At 36.2% G+C, this 25,502-nt stretch overlaps 2 long non-coding RNA genes across 4 annotated transcripts in view; one reads left to right on the top strand and one right to left on the bottom strand.

Moving 5' to 3' along the window:
* LOC131509112 (uncharacterized) overlaps positions 1 to 12,765 on the top strand; it is a 29,319-nt gene extending 16,554 nt beyond the window's left edge. Inside the window, exon 4 of one of the 2 annotated variants that reach the window (XR_009260293.1) lies at positions 12,040 to 12,765. This is a non-coding gene — a long non-coding RNA (uncharacterized LOC131509112). Of the gene's footprint in view, positions 1 to 3,544; positions 3,695 to 12,039 lie in introns of those variants that run through there. The other variant, XR_009260294.1, reaches the window with a different exon arrangement.
* LOC131509111 (uncharacterized) overlaps positions 1 to 22,935 on the bottom strand; it is an 82,201-nt gene extending 59,266 nt beyond the window's left edge. For both annotated transcript variants that reach the window (XR_009260292.1, XR_009260291.1), the window contains exon 1: positions 22,625 to 22,935. This is a non-coding gene — a long non-coding RNA (uncharacterized LOC131509111). The remainder of the gene's footprint in view (positions 1 to 22,624) is intronic.
* Between the last annotated feature and the right edge of the window lie 2,567 nt (positions 22,936 to 25,502).

Raw genomic sequence — 25,502 nt, 5'->3', positions numbered from 1 at the left:
TCATAGAGTTTATATTATGATGAGTGGGACCTACAATAAACAACCAAATATGTAAGGCAATGTCAGAATAATGGTAAATACAACAAAGAAATTAAAAAGTCTGGAAAGAAGAAAGAGAGTAACAGGAAAGCCCTACTTTAGGTAGGGGGTTTAGGGAAAACTTTTCATAAAGGCAAGTTGTGAGCAGATTTTAGAACGAAGTAAGGAAGCAAGTCATGCTAGTATGTGAAGAAGAACACTTCAAGCTGAGAACAACAGCATATGCAAAGGTCCTGGGACAGGAGCATATTTGGCATGTGTCACAACATCAAGAAGGCCAGCATAACTGGAACAGAGGGAGCAGTAAGAAGACTAGAAGGAAATGAACTAGGAAAGTTGGCCAATGGCCAAATGATATAAAATCTTGTAAAAACCATGGTAAGGACTCTGGATTTTATTCTAAGCATGATAGGATGCCAATGGAAGATTTTGAGCAAGAAATCAATATGATACAATTTTACTGGATTTGCTCTGGACTTGGGGGGAGGGCTGGTGCATTAGATAGGCAAAGATGTCTGGCGATGGCTGACTGAGTTTACTCTGGAAAGATACATTAGAGCTAAGTAAATAAATTCAACTGGGTTTAGAGAGTAGAGAATGGAGTAGAAAATTGCAGCAGGCAGAGGCAGCAGCATGTGTAAGGTTTGGGGACAGGAGTGATGATAATATCTTAACTGGGCTGATTTACCCAGTAGACAGTACTAGATGCACTGTGCTAAAGGCCAGTGAGCTTTCAAAAGATGGCAAAAATGTTTGAGACCAAAAAAAAAAAAAATCTTTTTTTTGTTGTTCTGAAATAGTAAAGGGGGAAATTTTTAAATTAAGTGAATCAATAATTATAGCAAAATATAGTTAAAAATAGAATGTAGACTCCACAGAAGTAGGAACTTACCTATTTTGTTCACCGAAGTATTTCAGGACCTAAAATAGAGACTAGTCTGTAGTAGCCACCTAATAAGTATTGAATGAATTAATGAAATTCATTCCATTTTATAAAATGAGGTATTATGTCAACCAGTCAACCACAACTCTGCTCAAATCCTAGTTTTTTGTAAGCTCCTCTTCATGTGGAACGTGGGTTTGCTGTAATATGTCTGATAAGATGTAGATTTCCAAAAGGAATTATTTCCAGGCCTGTGTCTTTAAAAGAGTCTGTGTCCTGGAAACCAGCAAGTAGTTAGTATTGCATGAGCTGGTAGCATAGTAAGGAACAAATCTAGAGGCATCAGCAGGAGCCAGGCTGTGGAGGGCTTCGTAGTGCCATAATGAGAAGCATCAACTTCATCCTGGAGGGAATATGGAGCCATTAAAAGCATATTAGGAATGGAAGTCAGAGTCAAATGTTAAAACAGGCACTCTGGTTTTCACTCTGACAGTGGATTTGATTGAGATAAGACTAGTAATTGACTGGAGACAAGGTAAGAAGATGGTTGTCTCAATCTGAGGGTAAAATGAAGATAGATTGATCTATAAGGTCATGACCCTGGGAATAATGAGAAGGGAACTGACTTAAGTCTATCAAGGAGATAATATTAGTTGGAATTGGTAACTAATTAGTTGTAGAAGTAGAAATAGGGAAGCGTTGTGAATGATTCTCAGGTTTGTAGCTGAGTCATTATAGATGGAAGGTAGTGCCTCTCCCAGAGAGGAGGAGTAACAGAGGATATGCTTATTAAATTAATTAATTGATTGATTAATGAAAAGATGTTTCTAGTACCCCTCCAAAATTTACCATCAATTTTACCTTGGGTAAATTACTTAAATATCATTTCCCTTATCTGTAAAAAAAGGACAATTGTATCTACTCCACCTGCCTCATAGAGTTGGTTTGAAGAACAAATATAATATTTTCTAATATAAAAAAAATTTACATTTTACACATAAAAATATTACATAAGTTAGAAAGCATATTTTTAAGAAGGGGCCTTCTTGAACTCACCATAAATATATTTTTAAAAGAATATTACAGGGGCGCCTGGGTGGCTCAGTCGGTTAAGCGTCCGACTTCGGCTCAGGGCATGATCTCACGGTTTGTGAGTTCGAGCCCCGCGTCGGGGTCTGTGCTGACACCTCAGAGCCTGGAGCTTGTTTCAGATTCTGTGTCTCCCTCTCTCTCTCTGACCCTCACCCGTTCGTGCTCTGTCTCTCTCTGTCTCAAAAAAAGTAAAATAGGGGCGCCTGGGTGGCGCAGTCGGTTAAGCGTCCGACTTCAGCCAGGTCACGATCTCGCGGTCCGTGAGTTCGAGCCCCGCGTCAGGCTCTGGGCTGATAGCTCGGAGCCTGGAGCCTGTTTCCGATTCTGTGTCTCCCTCTCTCTCTGCCCCTCCCCCGTTCATGCTCTGTCTCTCTCTGTCCCAAAAATAAATTAAAAACGTTGAAAAAAAAAATTTTTTTTTAAAAAAAGTAAAATAAACGTTAAAAAAAATTTTTTTTAATAAAAAAATAAAAGAATATTACAAATGCTTTTTCATCAGTGTGCTTTTCCCCATCTTATCCTCAGCAACACTGTCATGCATTTTATGTTTAACATTTTGTTACTTAAAAAATAGTTTTCTTTATATATGCATATACTTCCAAACAAGGTATCACAAAGTTTTTCTTGTTCTTGAGCTTTATGCAAGTATGTCATGTAGACAAATGTACCTTGTTTTTATTCAGTAAATATTATGCCTTCATTATTATTACAGAAAATTTATATATAAAAGCAAGAAAAAACAAGAAACAATACAAATGTCTATCCACAAAATAATAAAATTATGATAAATTCTCCCAGTGGAATATTATATAGCAGGAAAAAATCATAGCTAAATATAGTAATAGAGAATATGTATTATTACCTTGAAAAATTGTAAGAAGGTATGCAAATATAATAATGCTTTTATGAATTTTATATAGTTAAAAATAAAAGTTTCTAAGGAAAGTCTATCCTATTACAACAACACCTGATAAGAAGTTAAATCACATTTGATAAGAATTTAGCAATTAAGAACCAAGCAGGAGATTGTTCATTGAGAAGATAGATGCTTTCTTTTGAGCTTTTGTTTTTACCTTTATGTTCTCCTACTTAGAGGTGCTCAGTGATCACCACCACTAACTGTCAGGAATGCCTGCTTTCTTGAACTCTAAGGCCTAAGCATGTATTAAGAAATATTTTTTGTCTGTAACAGGGTTTAGGAACTAGCCAATCTGTTTATTTTGTCCCATTCAGACAAAAGCCAACTTTATTAAAACTAAAACATTACCTGACTCAAATCATGGAAGACTTAGTATTTTATTTCAATAAGGGAGGCTTGTCTATTTCTGAGGGCTTTTTTAAACATCAAGAATTTTCGTATGCCCTAAATTGGATTCAGAGCTGTAGAACTTATTTTTTAAGCTCTATGAATAGATCTAAGTGTTGTAGTGCTAGATAATAAATCCTATAGAATCAAGTTATTAAAAATATAAACGTCTATGGCTAGGAATTATTCTATTTGACTTATATCTTTCTTTCCTGTATCCTCAGTATTTAAGGAGTACAATAGTGATTCCGAAAATGTGCCAATCCAAGTCAACGCAGCTTTGCTTCAACCCATATCCATTATAAAAAGGTAAAGTTTTGATTTTTGGCAGGAAGGGAAAGGAGGAAGTCTTGTTTATGCTTCCATCTCAGTACGAGCAGTATATTCCTCATCTAAGACATAATTTTCAGTTTACTACTACTACAACACTGCTTCATTTGTCATCTCTGTATCTATCTATACATACATCTATGTAATACATACAATTATGTCTCACATTATGATTACAATTATCATGGCTCATTTAAGTAAATATTTTCTTTATTCTGGTAATAGTTGATACATTTATAATTTATTCTGTGTCTAAGTGCTTGACTGTTAAAGCCTGCAGCCTGTTAGGTGAGGACTTATTTCCACATTTTGCAGATGAAGAAATTGAGACCCAGTGAGTTAAGTAGTAAGATCAAGATCACACTGTTCCTACGTATTATACCTAGGGTTCAAACCCACATGTCTGGCTCCAGGGTCCATGCTCTCAACCTTACCCTATATTGCCTTTTACTAAACACCTATATAAAATGAAGCCATTTAAAATGTCGGTATAGAGTTAGGCTAGCAACCCAACCCAAAGATGTTTCGAATTTGCTTAGTAGCTACTTTGAAAATTAATCTTTGAAGTCTTTTTGCCTTCATCAACTAGGTATAATTTTTTCCCCCATTAGTACTGCCATTGAGGCTATGACCTCTTCCAGCTGAAGATTACTCTTAACTATTTCTACTCTCCTGAACATTGTTGAAAAGATACATAAGAGTGACTGATGCAATTAACTGGCAAATTAAAAGAAAGTTTTGGTAACTGGGTGCTTCAGATTGAAATTTTGCTCTTGAGAAACAGTAACATATTTTGGTCTGCATTAATCAAATGAATAGCCTGTATTAATCTATTTCATTGGGTAAAAAAAAAGTTGATCACTAATTTAATTAGCTTAGCCTATCATTTGTGCCCTTTGGTCATAAACTATCAGAGATTATTCCTGTGATTATTTTAACAAGGCCTTTGAAATTTGAGTACATAGCATTCTCATGACACTATAGTGTTGTCTAAAGGTGCAAGCACAAAATTTTATTCAAATATGAACATTTTGAGCAAATACTGCAGTGTATTAAATCATTTCAATACACTTAAAAATCTAACTAAATTACTAATTCCTATTGAAAACCAGTTTACTTGTGATGAGCACTGGGTGTTGTACGTAAGCGATGAATCACCAAATTCTACGCCTGAAACTAATATTACCACTGTGTGTTAACTAACCAGAATTTAAATAAACACTTGAAAACAAGTTTAAAGGGTACAAAGTTTTCAAATGAAGAAACGTTTAAAACATTTGCTACTGTGTACAAAAAAACCTTAGCATTGGTGAAATATAGTCAAATTTTAATTCTCAAATTATTTTAATGGAGAGAAATATGACACAATCATTTGTGTGTTTCCTGTTTATTACCCGGCACTTACAGATATAAAACATATGTAAGAGACGTAAGTCAGGCTCCTAACCCTCCAATCTCTGTGTAACAAGGCTGGGCCATTTATCACAATGGTTCTGTTCATTCAGTTAATATTTATGGACCACCCATTCTATAAAAGGCACTATACTAAATGCTCTGTAATCACATACTGCATGCATATGATATTTTAAAGTGCTTCCAACATTCACAAGTATTGTCATGTTTTGAGTTATGAGGTACAGTTGGCAACATTGGTGTCCTTATCTGATTACAAATGTAGAAACTGAGGCCCAGCAAGGTTAATTATACTACCCAAAGTCACAGAAGTGGTGAGGAAACAGGCTACAGAAGCAGTAATGGTAATAAAAAGGAGAGGGAATAGAAATAGCCCATCAAATGGTTCTGCTTCATAAAAGTCTTTATTTGAAAGCAGTGTTAAATGGTGTGGTCATACACGGAATACAGACCAAACTCACTTTTATCATTAAGGGTTAAGGTTTTTTTGATTGATACAGACCACGTTCCAATAATAATACTTTTAAATATAGTTGGTATATTCTTATATCATACTTTTCTCTCTTCTTGCTTAAACTTAATTGAAAAAACAAGCTTCAAAAAGGCACCCTAAGAATAAATAGGGTATGTAATGAGCAACCATTATACATGATTTCTTCACTCATGTGGAACTCCTATAACCCACTAATGAGTTCACCACTTGTGAGGTACTAAGGCCTTTTGTTTCAACTAGGTTAATCATATTTTATGACCAACCATTATGTCTCTTCTATTCATGTATACTACTATTTCATCACTAGGTACAGTATTCATACTTTATGGTCCAATTTATTATTTGGCTGCATCTGAAAACCGAGTCTATATGAATATTTCATTTGATATGCAAAATACACTAAAGTTACTGTTACCTTTATAAACATATTATAAATTGTATAAAAAGGCATATTTTATTTATTTATTTTTTAATGTTTATTTATTTTTGGAGGTGACAGAGACAGAGTGTGAGCAGGGGAGGGTCAGAGAGAGAGGGAGACACAAAATCCGAGGCAGGATCCAGGCTCTGAGCTGTCAGCACAGAGCCCGATGCAGGGCTCAAACTCACAAGCTGTGAGATCATGACCTAAGTTAAGTCAGATGCTTAACTGACTGAGCCACCCAGGTGCCCCTAAAAAGGCATATTTTAGAAAAATAAGAAAATTGAATAGGAAGTTTCTAAGCTTTCCCATCCTCGATGTCAGCATACTAAGCATGCAGAAATTTATTTGGCTCAGTGTTGATGGTAATAATGTCTACTATTTATTGGGTACCTTCTCTGTACCTTACTCTTTATGTATACATTTATATATTCATTATTTCACCTAACTGAATCTTTAAATTGGACATATTACAATAATTATCTTCATTTCACAGCTGAGGAAAGTGACGTTCAGCAAGGGTAAGTAACTTTTCCATGTCAGAAGGCAAATCCATCGTAACACATTGTCTGCTACATCATAGCTTTTCCCTACCCCCAGTCCTTCCATCCTTTCAGACCAAAAAGCTGATGTTCTGTTTTAATTCCTACTCCATCATCTCTGCAGCTCATTTATTTAGTTATTTATTCAACATATATTTATTGAATACTTACTACAATCCAGGCATAGTTTTAGGAACTGAGGACACAAAGTTAACAAGACAAAGTCTCTGCTCTCAAGTGCTTAGAGACTCAGGGCAAAAGCAGGCAATAGGATATAAATAAACAAGATAATTTCAGAAAGTGATAAGTGCTGGGAAGATAAATAGAGTGAAGAGATAGAGAATCCAGGAAGGGGGGCTGGTGCGAGTGGAGAGTGTCTATTTTAAATTGGAAGACCTTTCTGAGGAAGTGACATCTGAGCTGGGCCATGAATGATGTGAAAAGACACCAGGTGATCTGGGGCTGGGTATTCCCAGTGGAGAGAGCACTAAGTGCAAAGGCCTAAGGCAAGAGCAAGTTTAGCATGTTCAAGAAATAGCTAGAATGCCAATGTGGCTGAAACTTAGTGAGCTGAGAAGAAAGTGGTAGTATGAGATGGGGCTGAAGAAACAAACAAACGCCCGATCCTGTAGAGCCTTACGGGTCCTGGTAAAGAGTTTGAATTTATTTTAAGGGCTGTACGAGGCCACTGAGGTATGTGGAAATGTCCTAGCCTTATCACTGCCAGTTTAGCTCTTGTTTACCTCTAGCCACCTTCCATTATCTTATTGTGATGAAGCAGCTGCCTCAACTATCAGTCACCCTCTTAGAATCTCTTCTGTCTCCTGTGAGTTTACCTGACAAATTTCACCTTTTGGTACTGATGCCAGAGTCACGTTAACTTAGTGCACAATTTGGATGCCTTGGAACTGCCCTGAGCATGCTCTACCATTCACTAAAATTATCTTTACTTTCTCTGACCCAATGCTGATAGTCCCAGCTAGATATCAGAGAAACATCAAGGGGGTGAAGGTAGAGATAATTCTCTTTAAAGTGTGGCAATCTGACATCACTTTACTAAGCTCTGTAAGAAATGTTCACATTTTTAAAAGAAATTCATATGAACCCAAATGAGCTTTTAATCCATAGAATGTCAAGTCATTTTAATAAAGTGACTTGGGAATCACCACATATAAGGTGTAGCCAGGATTAGTTCTTCTAAATTAATTCTGCTTTTCAAAGTTCTATGACTTTCTTACCTCTGACCAGTACTTTAAAACTCCAACATTTTTCCTACACTTACTCTCTTGGCAGTGGTATTGGGGAGGAAGAAACCAATGGGAGAAGGGTATGAGGATGACTCAGAGGCAACTTTTTTTTTTTTTTTAAAGAGAGAAACAGAGCATGCGTGAGTTGGGGAGAGGGGCAGGAGAGAGAGAGAGAGAGAAAATCTTAATCAGGCTGCACACTCAGTGTGGATCCCAATGAGGGGCCGGATCCCATGACCTGGGATCATGACCTGAACTGAAATCAAGAATCAGATGCTCCACTGACTGAGCCACCCAGCTGCCCCAGAGGAAACTATTTTTACGTGAAAATTAGTTTTAAGTTAAGGATTTGTACTATAGGTATATGCACACAAGTATATACTTATGCTAAGTAGATATACAAACCATTTCTAGAGAGAATTAATTCTAATATATAATAAAAGCATTGATATTAATTAAAGTTTGCTTCCCAAGTTTGTTAATAAAAATGATTCCAAATGATTTCTGTGGTTTTGAAAAGTAGTTATAATATTTCTCTAGTATATTGCCCATAATTCAATCAAACTGGTTAAGGGAAAGCGATTGCTTTATTACACATGTATTTGAATGTAGTGGCCTAGTAATTACTTTATATTTTTATGTAAAGACGATCCTGTAGAAATTTTCATACATGTGAGATCTCAGAAGTTTAATTTCTCCTATACCTAACCTTAGCAAGCAGGTTCAGTGACATGGAAATCAAGAAAGAGAAAGACATAGGACCCAAGAGAAGCGGATGCAGCCCCAGAGAACAGTGAAATGAGAAACAGAGAATGAGACAGTGAAATGAGAGCACTGCCAGGCAACAAACCTGGAAAGCAGTTAGTCCTATGGTAGCAGGAAAACTGGAAAGAAATTTTTGGGGAAAACTTTATCTGATAGAATTTTTGATATGACAGAGCATTTGAAAAAAATGTATACAACAAAGACAGGTAGTGTAAGAAAAGGGAAATGCAAAAAGTAACACCATGAAAACCAAAAAGTAAAACAATAAATGAAAAGAAATGGAACTAGAAGACTTGGCTCTATAGTGCACAATATTTGCAGACTAAATGCTGTAAATATTCTTCATTGATTTAATTAAAACATCTACATGGTTATTTAGAAGAATGAGTGAGGGAAGGCATTAGGGTCACACATCGGTTAAACTCTCATCAGTCTTCTCAGGAATTGAATAGATGTCTCAAAAAGATAAATCAAGAATGGTCTGTGTGTTAATAGAGATGAAGTATGCTATCTCCACTGTTAGAAACAGTTAAGAGTTAAAAGTGCTTCTAACTCTCAAGGTTATTATCACTAGACTCCTGTCTCCTGCAATGTCTTCTGAAGTATATGACTTGAGTCTGTCCTGCAGTGTATCTTTATGGCATTTCTGATGTCCTTCCCATTTGAAGAACTTTAAAGAATCACTGATCTACAGTCTTATTGCCATATTGTCTCATTCATTCAAGAAATATACTGAATGCCTGCTATATATATATTAGTTACTACAGTATGTACTAAAACTATGAAGCAATAAACTTAATACTGAGAGATTGTATTCCTTTAATTAATTCTACCTTAATTGTAGTACATATCGAAGAAAACAAGCAGAAATACAGTTTGTGGCATTTAGGGAACAGGTTCAAAGGTGCCTTTTTTTTTTTGAACCTGACCTATGTGTATGTATGTATTTGACAAAATAAGCAAACCAAAAGAAGCAGAGATAAACAAATAAAAATATTATACTTCCTACTTCTTTCTTATTAAGCATTATTAGAAAGTTTGTAGCCTAGGGACCACAGTTTTAGTTACTTTCTTTATCTATTTCTGTCAGTTACTCTCTTCAGTCATCACATATGCTGTTCATAAGAAAGAACTTACTAACAGAGTAAATTGTTAGAAAACAGTCTTGCTGATATTTCTAAAATGCAGTTTGGATCACATTAGCCGTCTGTTTAAAATGTCCAAAATTTCCACTTTGCCCTCAAGATAAAATCTAAGTGGTTCTTTCTCTGTATCTTATCCTCCCCTTCCCTTCTCTTTCTTTCCCTTCCTTTCCTAAACTAGTCAGTGACAAAGCCATCTGGTGAGGCAGAGTATGACAGGCATAGAGGTTGCTCAGAGTGAAGAGTCAAAGCCCAAGCAGAGTAAGACATCTGCACAGACGTGGGGACAATCTGGTATTGAGTGCCTGAGTCTGATAAGGGTGAGATCTCTCTCAGGTAACAAGGTCCAAGTAGAGTGAGGAGAGCATCCACACAGAAAGGGAAACGTAAATTATAGATTAGTTATATACAGGAGGATTGATCAAACAAGTAAAAGATATTAAGGAAAATAGGAGTCGATTTTCCCAGTGTTTGAGAGGGGAGTTCCACATACACAAAGAGATGCAACTAGAATGAATCCAGTGGCACTGTATTATAATTGCAGGTGTGAAGTCTGGTTATGTATTGATGCATTTACATCCCAAAATGCAGTGGTTTGAAACACAATGATCATTTTGTTATTTCTCATGGTTTCTGTGTCTCAGGACCTTGAGAAAAGCACATTGGGAGAGTTTATCCCTGGGGATTCAGATGGGAAGACTTGAAATATGGGCCTTACTTGGCACCTGGGGGCTAAAATCATCCAAAGACTCGCTCCAATGTCTAGAGTTCCATGCTGGCTCTTAGCTGGGGTCTCTACTGAGGCTATTGCTGGAACGTGTACACCTGCCCTTTCTTTGTGGCTCTCTGCTTTTTAAAAGGATGATTCCTGGGTTCCAAAAGGACCAGAAAGAAGCTGTATAATCTTTTAAGACCTATATTGAAAGTCCCTTAGTCTCATTTCTGTCATAGTCACAAGTATTAGCTTAGGATGCTATAGCAAAATACCAAAGACTAGATGGCTTACAAAACCAAAGTTTAGTTTATTTTCTGACAGCTTTAGAAGCTGGAAGATCAGATCAGGATGCCAGCATAGTTGGGTTCTGTTAAGATAGCTGCCTTCTCTCTATGTTCTTACATGGCAGAGAGAGATAGAGAGCAAGCTATCTGGAATATCTTCATATAAGGGAACTAACTGCATGATGAGTGCCTTACCTTCAAGACCTCATTGTAACCTAACTAACTCCCAGAGGCCCCGTTACAAATACCATAACACAGAGGGGCTAGCAGAACATATGAATTTGAGGGGACACAATTCAGTGCACTGAAATCCAATTCAAGGTAGGAGACAGGCATAGGTCTCATTTTCACATGGGAGAAGCATTAACTTTATATTGTAAAATAATTACGTAGTTCATATGGTATAGGAGACCTTGTCATGGCCATCTTGGAAGATGAAATCTGCCAACTTATATGTACATGTATACACACATATACATATATGCACATACATATATGCGTATATGCATATTCCCTAATTCTGTCTAATGAGAGGCCCGAAGAGAATAACTGTGCCCTACTCAACAGCATTGAGTACATCTAGAAACCAAATCTTGACTTGCAAATATCACTCTTCATTCATTATAGGGAACTGGGGATCCTTGGGGAAATAGCTGATTCAAGAGCTAAGGAAAGAACAAGATGATTTTAGAACCAGTTGTTGTGACAGAAATCAAAAGAATGATGAAAGATGCCAAAAGGATACAGGGATCAGCTTAAAGGAGCTCAGTTGGCCAACTCTGGAACCATTTGGACATCAAAAAATATAATGAAAGTAACTGATTATATAACCCATTAGATTAAATATAAAACCTGTAGTGAGGAATGGGATATGTACATAGTTTCAAATTACCTCTTCGTGCAAATATGATTTACAAAACTAGAAAAGGAATTTCACAGTGAGGAAGTCTGACACACACCGTCTTAATTAAGTGATTAAAGTGATCATCATTAAAGGGACAAATTAAAATTTCATACCACCTGATAGGAGGCAATGAGAAAAGTGTGGCCCCCTCTTCTGTGATATTCCTGCTGAAGATGCATCACTTGAATCAAATCATGACAGAAAGCTAGCCTATTACAGTGTCAAAGTCAAGGAAAGACTGAAGAACCGTTTCTGACTGAAGAGGACCAGGAAAACTGGATGCAACATGTGGTGCTGAACTGCATGTGTTGCTGTAAACAGCACTACCAAGACCATGAGAAAAGTTGAATGGAGTCTGAAAACTACATTACAGTCCTGTATCAATGTTGATTGTTGAATTTTGAGATTGTATTATGGTTAGGTTGGAAAATATATATCTATGCATTTAATTTTTTTTTTTCAGAAAGACATAGCGAGCATGAGTGGGGGAGAGGCAGAAAGAGGGGGAGAGAGAGAATCCCAAGCAGGATCCATACTGTCAGCACAGAGCCTGACATGAGGCTCCATCCCATGAACCGTGAGATCATGACCTGAGCCAAAATCAAGAATCGGTCGCTTAACCAATGGGGCCACCCAGGCGCCCCGGAAAAGTGTTTTTATTTGTAGGAGACGCAGAGTAAAGAACTGACAAAGGGTGTCACATCAGCAATGTTCTCTCAGGTAGTTTGGAAAAAAAAAGTTTTGTTGTTGCTATTGTTCTTTACTTGTGCTTTTTTGTAAATGGGAGATTGTTCCAAATTATATTTTTAGAAATGACACAAAGCTTAGTACACATTCAAATTAGTTAGCATCTTATCCACAAACCTTCCAGTTTTGTGTGTTACCTTATATCTTCCCACTTCCCTGAAATAACCACATGCTTTAGTTCCAGAGCTGGTCAAGCCTCCTTCTCATCCTTTTACAGGAATACTGATACCTTTCTCTTCTCTCTCCTAGAAAATTTTTCGTTATTCTTTATGACCCACTGAAATGCTCTCTCTGTGGAACCTTTTCAACTCTTTTGAACACAGTTATCTAAGGCGCTCTATTCCCATCAACTTTACACATTACTCTGTGGGTATTGTCTGTAATACAATACCTGTTATGAAGGAAAGGCCTGCAGTATATTCATCTTCCCATTCCCAGGACTTCTCACAATCCCTAGAACATAGAAGCAGCTCAATATACTGTATTGAATGAGTGAACACTAAATTAATGGATAAGGTGTTGGAACTGTTTGTTAATATTGTGTTTCAAAAGGAGTTCTGTTATAACACTTAATCTTATATATCACATAAGCTTGTGAACATATGATCTTTGGGGGAGTTGTAGTAGTCCTGTTATATATGTGTTACATTATATATCTTTTCAGATTATTATTTTTGAATAGAATGGAAGTAAAGAGAGGGAGAGAGAGAGAGAACAGGGAGGGAGGGAGAGAGGAAAGAAGAAAGAGAGAGAGATTAGAAGGGAAGGGAATAATTTTGAGTTTGGGAAATCCAGTGAATTAGTAAGACTTATCACCTCTAATATCTGGTTAGCACAGCTGCTTGGGCATAGTGGACAGTATACTTACGTTAGGGTAGACAGACCTGCATGTAACCTCCAATTCTGCCACTTTTCAGTTATGTCGTGTTGGGCAAATTAGTTAACTTTGATGATTCTCAGATACTTCATCTTTTAAATGAAAATAATACTGTGAACTTCATAGGTTCGTTGTGGTGATTAGAGGGAACATTTTATTTTATTATTTTATTTTTTTAATGTTTATTTTATTTATTTCTGAGACAGAGAGAGACAGAGCATGAATGGGGGAGGGGCAGAGAGAGAAGGGAGACACAGAATCCGAAGCAGGATCCAGGCTCTGAGCTGGCAGCACAGAGCCCGACGCGGGGCTCGAACTCACAGACCGCGAGATCATGACCTGAGCCGAAGCTGGACGCTCAACCGACTGAGCCACCCAGGCGCCCCTAGAGGGAACATTTTAAATAAAGAGTTTAGCATTATGCTGGGGATATTATGAGTCCTTAGCAGGTGGTAGCTCTTATTTTTATTATCCCTAAGTTTTGATGCTCCATATTCTCTAACTGATAAACTATCACCCTATTGTACTTGATCAAGAAGTTAATACACTGGAATAAATATTTGAAAGTATGAAGCAGCAAAATCCTCCTTCTAAAATATCTCATAGTTTTATTTTTTATCTATAAAAGTGTTTATGATTACAGATTTTGCTTGCAGTTTGGTTATTTTCCTAGGCAGTTGTATTTCCGGGTGAGTTGTGTATGAGAATAGACAATTGGACATTTTGCACATGTAAAGCATCTTCTTTGGTTTTGACAAGATAAGAGGTATATTGTGCTTAGTTCTTGGGATCATTTTCTTACTTTCCAGACAAAAGGTTTTCTACTGCTAATCTGTCAGTCTTAAATCTCATGGGATATGCTCTCTTCAACCCTCCTCTCTCTTGTTTTTTGAGTAAATAATTATATGATGTGTTCTTCCTAATGCATACATTGCTTTAAATCAAAGCTCTCTACAAGAAAAATTTACATGGAAATGAATCACATAGTAAGTATTAATGGTGTTTTGAAATAATAAACAGCAGCTATAATGGCTTTTAGTCAAGTCAAACTAAAAAAATAAAATAAAATAAAGTAGGTTACTGAGTTCAGGCTGATGTTATTTTTCACATCACTTCTCTTAGACTTAGAAAATTCATGAGGAATAACAATAAAGTCTCCCAAACTGGAGGCAACAAAAGATTTCAAAGAGTAAGCCCAAGATATCACACTTCTAACTTTAAGGTCATGGAGAGTGAGAAACCTAAGCATAGAGATCCATTCAGGGTCTGCCTTTGCCTGTAACCCCCAGTGTTACATGTGAATTTCTATGGTGGCAATGTCCACATTCCTCACATGAATTGCTGAAGGAGTTTCTACATACCACCTCCTTCAGTATTCACTCTAAACAAGTCAACAATCACTATTCACTCTTTAAGTTTAAAGAACATTCTTTTTATGTGCGTTGAAAAGTGTTGTATAAAATTGGAAATTTCCAGGGTGTTGTTTATGTTCAAGGACAGATTTAAACAATGAGGAGGCATCAGGCTTGGAAGAGTCTCTGAAAACAAAGACAACCTATATCCTGTATGAAGAGAAAAACATTAGTTGGAAAAGGGTGTGAGTTGATGCATCACTGAGCGCACATACACCAGTGTAATTATTACTAGTAAGTCCCTCTTCTCATGCTCTACACCTGTACTGCTGGGTCTTTGACAGTGCTCAAGAGCTACACTTTGCTCTGTGGATTGCAGAGGGCACCTAACAAGCCACCCATATTTTGGAAGCAGTGAGCTGGAGGATTAATGAGTTGCTTAGGCCCCCTCCTTTGAATGACTATTTATTGATTCTGACAGAGGCATAAGGAAGTGAATGATAGAGAGGAGAGTTGCATACCTCATCTGGCTCTCTGCCTTAATTTGTTTGTGAAAATGAATTAAGACTGATGGCAAATAAGATCGTGCAGGAAAGACAGGACACAGAAAACTATAATGGTCACAGAAAGGGAGAGGAGCGACTAAAAAAAAAAAAAAATCCAGTTTTTAGCTGGGTGCTATTTTTATAGTCTAGGATTTTAGGCACACATAAGCTATTTTAATATCATGTGTATGAATACATTCACAAAGTTATATGCAGTTTACAGCCTTAAAAACAAGGTTTTCCTAACTTGCAGCACAGTAAGCTCGATTTCGTGTACCTGGGTCTGAAAAAAAAAATCAGACTGCATTCTTTTAGTCACGTACATCATCACCAATAAAAGAGATTTCAGGTGTTCAACCACAATGGCACCCTTGTTAAAGATGCATGAAGTCAATGGAATAGACCCTATTTCTCTACCGCTGTAGAGGCTCTGGAGGTCTGTCAGTGATAAACATTTGTCTGTCACTTAAATGAGGCATAAATGACTCAGAAGAGAAGATATAATTAACATGCGGGGTGGGGGGGGTTGTTTGTTTGCCTTCTTGTTTGGTTTTGTTTTGTTTTTGATAAGGCATGCTGTTAGCCAGACCAAAATTAAGGTTAAGAATGCAGTGCTGTTGGAACCCTCTCATTCTATGTGGTCTTTAGCTTCTCTTGTTGATGGGATAAAAATTAGAGTGAAAACTCCAGTCAGCTGGGCTTCTGTGTGGCTATACTCTTGTATTAGCTTCCTAGGGCAGTTGAAACACAGTACTACAAACCAGATGGTTTAAATTAGCCAAAATTTATTGTCTCCTGGTTCTGGAGGCTAAAAGTCTGAAATGAAGGTACAGGCAGGGCCATCCTTCCTCTGAAATCTGTAGGGGAGAGTCTTCCTTGCCTCTTCTAGCAGCTGGCTGTTTGCCTGCAGTCTTTGGTGCTCCTTGGCATGTAGACACATCACTCTACTCTCTGCCTCTGCTGTCCCATCGCCATCTTTTACCTGAGTGTCACTGCCTCTGTATTCTCCTCTTCTCCTAAGGACACCAGTCATATTGTATTAAGGGCCATTCCACCCCAGTATGACCTCATCTTAACTGATTACCTCTGCAAAGACACTTCTAAATAAGGTCACATTCTGATGTACTAGAAGGTTAGAACTTCAGTATATGGTTTTGAAGGACATGATTGATTGATTTCCATGTGTATGTATGTATTTATTAAAGTTTATTTTGAGAGAACACACACACACACACACACACACACACACACGCTTGAGTGGAGGAGGGACAGAGAGAGGCGGGGAGAGAATCCTCAGCAGGCTCTGCACTGTCAGCTCGGAGCTCAACTTGAGGCTCAATGCCACCAACCACGAGATAATGACTTGAGCCAAAATCAAGAATCTGTCACTTAACTGACTGAGCTATCCAGGCGCCCCGAAAGACACAGTTTAACCTATACAATTCTCAATTGTTTTTTCCCCTAGAACAAATATGTTTTAGATGATTTATTTACATGTAAGACAGTGAGAAGTACATCCCAGTGAGGAACAAAATTGTTAAGAGTACTTAAAGTTAGGTTGAATTTCACGGAGTCTCTTACCTTCAGTCTAATTACTACATTCTTCTCCCTTCAACAGATTTTAAAGATTTTAGAATGTTTGAAAAACAGAGTTTCCTAGTTTCTGATTTGCCTGATGAATTTTTTAAAATAAGTTTAAATTAATTATTCTCTTTTGCCAACTGCTAAAATTAATCTTCTGCAAAACTGCTAACAAATCAGCAAAGTTTCTATAAACCTCTCAATCTATCTATGATTCCAGTTCTCTTCAGACAGACCTCAACTCTGGTTATAAACCAAATGCCAACTATGTGCCAGGCTCTGGGCGGGACACTTTTCCTACAACTCTCCCTAAATCCCATTATGTTGGCATTATTCTTTCCATTTTACATATAAATGAACAAAGTAATTATAGTTATGTGAGGTCAGTCACTTCTTACAAAGTGTTAAATGCAGAAAACCCACCCTTTTGAATTCTCCCATGTCCATATGAATGGCTTGACTAATTTTTCCTCACTGACTTGGCTGGTTGTTTGGCATTATGTACAGACTGACCTGTTACTATTTAAACTTGGCCTCTGCTTATTACAGAGAGGGAAAAAAAATCACCCTGAATTTACCTTATGAAAGATATTTTCCACTAGTCTTTTTGAAGACCGGTAATTGTTTTTCTGCTTTTTTTAAATTAAAAGGGATATAATTTTATTTAATTGTAGAGCACAGACTCAACATTTGAACCCTTTATTAATATCACAATACAATGCATGTGTTTACCTGGTATAACCAATATTGAATTCAGTGCAATCTACAAGCATTTTTTATTTTCATATTAATATGGCAACTTGATATTTTTAAGACAATATCCCTAGTACTGGTCAATTTACAGGAATGTGAGGCAATAATTGACTTTGTTCTAATGGTAAGATTAGCTTTTATTCACTGAAATTTCCTTTCTTTTTTTTTTGTAAATGTTTATTTATTTTTGAGATGGAGAGAGTGTGCATGTGAGAGGAGGAGAGGGGGAGAGAGAGAAAGAGAGAGAGAATCCCAGCAAGCTGCACACTGTCAGTGCAGAGCCCAATGCCAGGCTCGAACTCACGAACCATGAAATCATGACCTGAGCCTAAATCAAGACTGGGATGTTCAACCAACTGAGCCACCCAGGCACCCCTCCTCCTTTCTAGACTCCCCATTCCAATCATCTCCATCTGTGATTTATCTCTACAAGGCAGCAAGAGAAGATTCTGTTAGTCCCTACCTGAAACGCATTACACATTAAATGAGACCCAAGCTCCTCCTCGTGGTTCATGAGATGCATCCTGGTCTGAACTCGTTTCCTTTGTGCTGCTGCTTGTTACTCTCCACCCTAACTCGCTTGGGGTTAATTTCTCATCAAGAGCTGGTTCTTTCCTTCCCCGGATCCTCCACTCGCACTGTTCCCTCTGCTTTTCCATGGCTGTTCCTCCTACTTATTCACGCCTCAGCTCATATTTGGAACATTTCTTCATGGATGCTTGCCTTGTTTACTCTATCCATTAGATTGCCCCATGTCATTCTCCTTCATGTCACCTTCTGCTCTGTTTATTTTCTTATGAGCACTGAACACCCTTCATTGTTTGTTTACCTGTTATTGCTAGGTCCCCCTCTAGACAGTTAAGCTCTGTGAATGCAGAGAATATATCTGTTTTGTTAACCACAGTACACTCAGTTTCTACCTCATTGCCTGGCACGTATTAGGTGTCCATTAAATATTTATGGAAAAAAATGAATAGGCATTTAATACTTGGTTTCCCCATGAAATCTTGGTACATTTTTAATAAGTTTGGTTTTGGCAGTCTGCTTACTATTATATGGAGGGAACCAAAGAAATACCAAGGTATGGGATGTTTTGCTTTTATGTTTGCTTTTTGTTATGTATTTGAGTGACAACATTGATTTTAGGAGTTTTATAGCTAATTGGAAGCTCTTCTAAAGACAATATTCGACCATATTATACTTCCATCACTATATTCAAAGGGTAACAAAAATCATCATTGTCCTGTGTGTGCCTCATACTTGACATGGGTTAATTGGGAATATAAAAGACAAAGACAAACTTAATACTGACTTCCAAAGCACAAATTTAAAAATATATAACTATCCCTCCCAAAAAACAATATAAGACATTATGAAAAATGTTTAGCTATAAAAATTATTCATACCTCTCATAGGTTGCTGGGGAATTTTAATGTTTATATAAGTACTACAAATAATGACTCAATTATATATATGAAATGGTTGAATTGGTGGCTACTCTCTTTATTACCATCAGAGTATTAAAACTGCATTTGTTTAAACCATTAATGTGATACATTATTCTTTTAAAAAATTCCCCATGATAATTGTTGGCTCTTTTTCATATCTCTTCAGGACCCAGCCCATAATGATATGTCAAATAGGCACTCCATACATATTAAACAAACGAGTAGTCATTAAATACATGCCATTAAATTGAGATCTGAACTATTCGTATCTGTTTTGTGACCTTTCCTAAACATTACCTTCACACTGTAGTATAATGCCCAGAATTAGGGGGTTGGGGGCATGCTCCTCAACTTTGCCACTTATTGCCACTCAGCTACCTCTTTCTATAACGTTACTTATCTCAGTGGGAGCTCCTGAGACTGCATGTGCAATACTTCGTACATCTTAAGCACCCAGTTAGCTGGTTACTGAAGCTAATTATCAGGCAGACTGTAGAACAGATGGCCATTTGTGATCTCTTCTAGCTCCTTAATCAAATAACTTCAAACACCTCTTAAAGGCCTATCTGGACACAGTCTTCTAGAAACTCTAGGTAATATGCATAAGGTAAATGTGTTCAAAATTAGCCCAAAATACCAAAATATATGCTTGATTTTTTCTATCTGTAACAAAATTTCCAATGTCAATGAGGCAATAATAACAAGTCTCATTGGAGTTACTGATACATGTTATGCTTTGGCATTAGCTAGCCATATTCTAATATGCAGTGGGTATCTTTCATCCACTTACACTGTACTTCTTTTCTTTAACTTTACCTGTAGGGGTCACTGGTGTCACAGGGCAATCTTCCTCTCTGTTGAGGTTTTGAAGGGTAATTACCTGCTGACAGGTAATGTATTATAGGAATAAGGTAATATATTCTTACGATTTACTATTCAGTAAGGAATTCATTAACATAAAGATTATGACCTAGAATATACCCTTGGGAAACTTTCATGTTGATATGCTTTTATTTGGAAGGTGAGTCACTATGTTTGCTAGTGGAAAATAGTTGACAGAAACTTCATTTTTAACTTACTTCTTATTGGATATAATTATGGGGTTCAGTCAAATGACAATGAACCAAGAAAAAAAAGTGAATCATTCATTTAAAATTTATTAAATAGATATATCCTTGAATATCATAAGAGGTATGATTGTCATAAGAAAAATGCATTATATAAACTTAGTTAATGAAAGTAGCTTTATACATTTTATTAGGTATGTTAGTAAATTCTAAATAGTAGCCTTCTTTTCATTCAGGTTGTTAATATAATAGAGACTATAAGAAATGCTTTGCATCAATTATTTAGTTATAAGAGTGCCAATAAACCTTAGCATCTGATAATCTAATACAAATTCAATTTTTGTATTCATATAACTATTTCTTTCATATATGGTATTTACCTAAGTATCAAATAAATAATCTTCCAATAATAATTTTTAATTGGTGAAAATGACCCAATTAGACTTATTGTTGATCTGATTCTTTTCTTTGAATAAATGTTAAGATATGGAGTTTAGAGACAAATTGGACTAAATCCAATCCATTTCCATTTCCTTTTCTAAAACAAAAATTATGTCAGCCAGGGAGACACCGTCAATGTAGAAAGTCTCCATGCAACTGCTGACTGGGGAGAGTGATCATCCACAGGCAATCTTACCTCCGCTGTGTTGGTCAGAGTACAGTACAGGGAATTCATTGCTGGTGTGTTTGGTTTTTTTGTGGGGAATAAACTAATTAATGGGGCCAAAGAAATAAAGGAAGTTTGGTAATTTTCCACTAAAGTTTAGAGTAGCAATAAAATCAATTCAGAGAGCTTATTTTTAAGAAACTGATTTTTTTTTTTTAACTCAAAGCTGAAATTGGCAATGAGACCATCTCAAACCCATTAGATAGTTGTGTGACTCCTTGATTGTTAGAACTGGATCCATCAGGTTTTTGCAAAATTAAAATGGGATTTTAAGAGTTAATTTTTTAATTCCTTGGAAATTTCTTCATAACCTTTCTCTATTTCACAATGAAAGGCAAACACTATCTTGAAGTTGAAATGCAAGTGAATTCTGGAAAAAAAATGTATTTGTACTAGAACTGCAAATGTTTGACAGAAATTGGAAAGTGGCTCTTTAAAAGAAACTCTCAGCAGGAGAGCCATAATTAGTTTTGAGGATTACTTCTAGTGGCTTCTCAGACCAACAGGACTTTGTTTGCCGTAGCATCTTAAGGTATCTAGGGGACATTTAGGCTTCAAATATCAAGGGAGATATATTTTACTGTAGTCCAAGGAGCAATTGAAAATATATGTGAAAGTCACAACAAAAGCTGCCAAGTAGAAGCCATTTAACTTTATATTTTTCACAATCTTAAAAATAATCTTTGTGTAACTGTCCCATACTGTATGGATTTGTATATTTATTTTTAGGAAAAAAAATCCTCTTCCACTCTTGTGGTATATATTCTGGTTTTGGAGATAAGACATAAAAATAGCACAATAAAAATTAATATGAATTTTTTAGTTTACATAGCAGGGATTAGGAAAACAAATCATCATTTTAATTTTATATATCAAATTTGTCTAAAAGCTGAATCTGGCAAATTTTTCAACTTACTGGAAAAGTACCATAATCAAAGTATAGAACTTTATACTGCCATTAATGAATTAAATAAGTAAATATTTTTTGAGCCTATGTGATATACCAATTTTTGTTTAGATATAAAAGTATAAAATGTGGTCTTTCAATTTACCACTAGTTGAGAAGAAATGCAAGTAAGGTAAAAGTAATGATCAAAATATAGTATCTATGTGCCAAATGAATGGAAATATTAAAAATAAGAATTTGCTAAGGAAAGATATTCATATCTGCCAACCACCGTCATGAACAAAAATTATTTGTGAGAGTTTTAAGCACAAAGTCAAGCACAGAAAGTCCATGACTTCTAGAAGCTGGTGATCATATATTTATTTTATAGATGAGGAAACAGAGGATCACAATTGTAAGGGACTTGCCTGGCGACACACACAGAAATCAGTGATAGAGTGTGCTGGTAGAATTATGAAGGCAAAATGAACTATGGCAACAAGCCTGAATTGGTTTTCATGCCTATAGTAATACCTCTGCCCTCCTGCCCTCCTCTTTATGCCTTGCTCCCAAAATAATCTTCCAGAAATGCCTTTGATCTATCACTGACTTGTTTAAAGACCTCTTCAAGTCTCCATGAAATCTAAACTTCAGGCTGCTTTCCTGCCTTTTTTTTTTTTTTCCCCTCACTGCCTTCCCTCCCTCTATGCAAACTAAACACAAACCAAGCTATTCTCCAAAAACATTCTGAACGTTTTTAAAACATTCTGCCTTTGTGCATACTGTCTTTTCACCCTGTAACGCCTTCCCTCTTATCTCTTCAACTGCAAGCTTATCCATCCTATGTTCTGCTCAAAAAACCACCTCTGGGGCCTTCCTTAATCTTTTCCAGTTGGAATTAATCTCTCCCATACTAAGCCTATTATACCTCTGGGGTATATATCTATTGCTCCTACAAAAATTGCAAGTTCATTGAGGACTGAGACCTTCAATTTCTCATATTTGTATCATCTGCAGTACATTGAATAACTTACACATAGCCACAGAGAAGTAGCAATGACATAGCAGTTTATTAGTAATAATAATAAACATAATTAAAATATATAACTTATATTAGGCACTTACCCGGTGGCAGGCAGTAACCTAAGTGCTCTATATGGAGTCAGAATTTGAAGCCAGGCAGTCGACTCCAGTATCCTTGTGTTTAGCCGTGTAGGTTCTGGAGTCAGCTGCTCTGGACTGAATCCTGATTCTACCACTTACTAACTGAGTGATCTCTCTGTGCCTCGGAGCCTCATCTATACAATGAAAATATTAATAGGGTCTACCTCGGGTTTTAAAATAGATTGAGTTAGATCATTTGCATTAAATATTTAGGGTAGTGCCTAGCACATAGCAGTGCTGATTAGTAGTCAACTCTATTTATTATAGTTTTTTCTAAGTATTTATTGAGTTAAATTAATTCAACCCTCTTGGGTAACACTTCTTACTTTCTCACCTCCTATCAAAATTCTATTCTAGCTTTAAGGACCTGCCCATGAGCCAACTCCTCTGTGAAGTCCTTTCCGATGTCATCAAGATTATTCTTTCACAGTATGGTACTCTTCTAATCTTCTACTACATCTAACTATAACACCTGTTAGTTTCAGGAAATAATTAGGATCAGCTATGGTTAGCAATAAGGTAAGAAATAGCTATGGAGTTACCAACTTTTTCTCATGATAACAGAGAAATGATTGTCTAACCTTTTGTGTTTTGACCCACCTAAACATGTAAAAACTGTTCTTGTGGTAGGCAGAATACTTTCAAAGACCTGAGTAGGAATATTTAAAACAAAAACTCTATACTTAGTCACAACTACAGCAGAATTCTAATTTATAAATTGGAAGGCACAACCTCTCAAGGTCTCCAGGTAGCGTTAACATATGAAAGATGAAGTGTTTACTCAATATGCTAGTAAAATCCCAATTTAATTCAATATTTTCCCATACAAGAATTGTTTTGGTATCTGAGGAACCATACTCAATTTTCTAGGTTATATCAAAGCATGTTTTTGATGAGGTAATACATAAAGATGTATTTTCCTATAATGAAAAGTAAATATATAGTAGGCATTTTCCCCGAATAAGATGAGAGGGATTTTACACTTGTCAGGACTTGATAGCTTGTTAGGTCAGCTATACACCATGATGTGGTTCAGGAGAGCGACACAAATAACCAGAGGAGTGGTTGCAATGTACTTTGTTATTGCTGTGTTTTGGTCATGCCTTTTGAAATTGAAACATGACAAGTAGTCTAAATTAGTCATTGGCTAATGTGGTTTTTAGCACTAAAATAAGTTTTTATTTCTTTGTCTAGTTATTTAATGAGAATACAATAGGATTATTATATATTTTGGTAGCATCATACTTCAGTGAGATCATAGCAAACACTAACCAGTCCTAAAATCTTTTGAGATGATGTATCTCTCCCATACTAAGTATTTAAGTATATTTAAGTATCTGAGATCATCTTAAGGTAGAAAAGACTATCATTAAAATGCAGGTGGAAAAGAAAAAAGCTTAGAAATCCAGGTTGTCTCTCTCAGGCCTCTCAAAGAGATTATGATCTCTTCTACAGACCACTCTCAGTGTCTCTGCTACAAGCGTGGAGACTTTGAGAAAAATAATATCAACTACTTCAAATGCACGTACCAGCATTCCATAACAAAGGAGGTTCGATTCCATTAGTCATTTGAACATAGACCTTTCAAGCCCCAGGGAATTCTTGGATTACAATGAAACAAACATTTTAGCAAATGTCTCGGAACCTGTAATAACAAATCACTTCCTTCTCTTTAACATAATAATTTTCAAACATATTTTGAATTCCATAAAAGGATATGTGGTAGTATGATTTACAGATAAATCATAAATATTTTTGAAAATTCAATTTCACACAGTATCTCTGATCTAATTCTAAATTCTTTAATTTTGAAATTTCATTAAGTTTTTTAAATTTTAATTCCAGTACAAACATAAAATTCTAAATTCTTTTTGATTAATTTCTTAGCACTCATCGAAGAGAATAAAAGACAACATACTCAACCAAGATCTGTTGCTATTGACAAATCAAGCCTTCTAAACAAAGCCATTCTTAGGGCTAAACTATGCTATGAGATAATCATCATTATGATGATTTTGAACAGCTATGATAAACTATGCTATGAGATAAACATCATTAAAACAGAGACAGCCAGTACACATATTTTTCCTCTCCCTTTAATACTCTTTTTGGCTAATATGCAGGACTGAATTTTTCTCCCACCAAGCCCCACTCCTGCCATTTCCTAGGACATAACACATACAATACTCAGATAAATACAAACAACATTTGATAATGTGACTCAAAGGATGTTCACAATTTGAACCCAACAATTGGAGTGGAGCTCCCTTTCTCATGAGAAAACAGACTAAAACCTAGAATGCAGGTTGAACAAGCTCCAGGTCCAAGAAGAATAAAGACATGGCCTTCCTGCTAAGAATAGCACAAAACAACCAACTGACTTTGCAGTTGACAGAATCTGCAATGTTTATATTACCCCCCAGCACAGAAGCCCCCAAATCTGATGATAAGATCAGCTGCATGTGAGGATCAAGAAGCCAGGTGAAAACAACCACAAATTAAGATCAAGACAGGGAGAAATAAACTCAGAAAAAGAAAGTGACAGTGAGCTTATAAACAAAAATTCTAAAGCACATAAAGAAACCAAATACCAAATAAAGCTAACCTAATCAAGAATTGGCATATTCATTCCAAGCTAAATTTATTTTATGAAATTTTCCAATAAAGACCTTGAATATTTATGTTTATGATTCTCAAATTGGTAAATGGAAGAATATTTTTTTTAAATGGCAAGGAATTATTTAAAAATACATTTAAAAAATTCTGGGCATGAGAGGGAAGAAATTCTATACATTTAAATACAAACCATGGTTATTAAAATTTGAAAAATAATTTCTAC

Source organism: Neofelis nebulosa, chromosome 4 (genome assembly GCF_028018385.1).
Source record: "Neofelis nebulosa isolate mNeoNeb1 chromosome 4, mNeoNeb1.pri, whole genome shotgun sequence".
In the NCBI taxonomy this organism is placed as follows: Eukaryota; Metazoa; Chordata; class Mammalia; order Carnivora; family Felidae; genus Neofelis; species Neofelis nebulosa.
This window is presented reverse-complemented; position numbering and strand designations above follow the sequence as displayed.